Here is a 2,134-nt window from a genome sequence, read left to right on the forward strand (position 1 = left end):
CCGGCCAAGAGGCCCTTTTCCCGGGCACGCACGCTCGATGAGCCGGCCCGCTATTATTAAACTCTCACGCCTGCAAGGAGGCCTTTTTCCCGGGCACGCACGCTCGCTGAGCCGGCCCGCTATTATTAAACTCTCACGCCGGCCAAGAGGCCCTTTTCCCGGGCACGCACGCTCGCCGAGCCGGCCCGCTATTATTAAACTCTCACGCCGGCCAAGAGGCCTTTTTCCCGGGCACGCACGCTCGCCGAGCCGGCCCGCTATTATTAAACTCTCACGCCGGCCAGGAGGCATTTTTCCCGGGCACGCACGCTCGCCGTGCAGGCCCGCCATTTGCCTACCACACCGCCGTCTGGCGGACACCAAGCGGTACCGCCGACCCCTCCCGTTGAAAATGAATGGGGGATTTTTTTTCAATCCCCCAAGCCGGCCAAGAGGCCTTTTTCCCGGGCACGCACGCTCGATGAGCCGGCCCGCTATTATTAAACTCTTACGCCTGCAAGGAGGCCTTTTTCCCGGGCACGCACGCTCGCGGGGCCGGCCCGCTATTATTAAACTCTCACGCCGGCCAAGAGGCCCTTTTCCCGGGCACGCACGCTCGATGAGCCGGCCCGCTATTATTAAACACTCACGCCTGCAAGGAGGCCTTTTTCCCGGGCACGCACGCTCGCCGGGCCGGCCCGCTATTATTAAACTCTCACGCCGGCCAAGAGGCCTTTTTCCCGGGCACGCACGCTCGATGAGCCGGCCCGCTATTATTAAACTCTTACGCCTGCAAGGAGGCCTTTTTCCCGGGCACGCACGCTCGCCGAGCCGGCCCGCTATTATTAAACTCTCACGCCTGCAAGGAGGCCTTTTTCCCGGGCACGCACGCTCGCAGAGCCGGCCCGCTATTATTAAACTCTCACGCCGGCCAGGAGGCCTTTTTCCCGGGCACGCACGCTCGCCGTGCAGGCCCGCCATTTGCCTACCACACCGCCGTCTGGCGGACACCAAGCGGTACCGCCGACCCCTCCCGTTGAAAATGAATGGGGGATTTTTTTTTCAATCCCCCAAGCCGGCCAAGAGGCCTTTTTCCCGGGCACGCACGCTCGATGAGCCGGCCCGCTATTATTAAACTCTCACGCCGGCCAAGAGGCCCTTTTCCCGGGCACGCACGCTCGATGAGCCGGCCCGCTATTATTAAACGCTCACGCCTGCAAGGAGGCCTTTTTCCCGGGCACGCACGCTCGCCGGGCCGGCCCGCTATTATTAAACTCTCACGCCGGCCAAGAGGCCTTTTTCCCGGGCACGCACGCTCTCCGGGCCGGCCCGCTATTATTAAACTCTCACGCCTGCAAGGAGGCCTTTTTCCCGGGCACGCACGCTCGCCGTGCAGGCCCGCCATTTGCCTACCACACCGCCGTCTGGCGGACACCAAGCGGTACCGCCGACCCCTCCCGTTGAAAATGAATGGGGGATTTTTTTTCAATCCCCCAAGCCGGCCAAGAGGCCTTTTTCCCGGGCACGCACGCTCGCCGGGCCGGCCCGCTATTATTAAACGCTCAGGCCGGCCAAGAGGCCCTTTTCCCGGGCACGCACGCTCGCAGAGCCGGTCCGCTATTATTAAACGCTCACGCCTGCAAGGAGGCCTTTTTCCCGGGCACGCACGCTCGCCGGGCCGGCCCGCTATTATTAAACTCTCACCCCTGCAAGGAGGCCTTTTTCCCGGGCACGCACGCTCGCGGGGCCGGCCCGCTATTATTAAACTCTCACGCCGGCCAAGAGGCCCTTTTCCCGGGCACGCACGCTCGCCGAGCCGGCCCGCTATTATTAAACTCTCACGCCTGCAAGGAGGCCCTTTTCCCGGGCACGCACGCTCGATGAGCCGGCCCGCTATTATTAAACTCTCACGCCTGCAAGGAGGCCTTTTTCCCGGGCACGCACGCTCGCGGGGCCGGCCCGCTATTATTAAACGCTCAGGCCGGCCAAGAGGCCCTTTTCCCGGGCACGCACGCTCGATGAGCCGGCCCGCTATTATTAAACGCTCAGGCCGGCCAAGAGGCCCTTTTCCCGGGCACGCACGCTCGCAGAGCCGGCCCGCTATTATTAAACTCTCACGCCTGCAAGGAGGCCCTTTTCCCGGGCACGCACGCTC

This window comes from Hippocampus guttulatus, unplaced genomic scaffold (assembly GCF_054856545.1).
Source record: "Hippocampus guttulatus isolate MCC_2025c unplaced genomic scaffold, RoL_Hgut_1.0 HiC_scaffold_140, whole genome shotgun sequence".
Lineage (NCBI taxonomy): Eukaryota > Metazoa > Chordata > Actinopteri > Syngnathiformes > Syngnathidae > Hippocampus > Hippocampus guttulatus.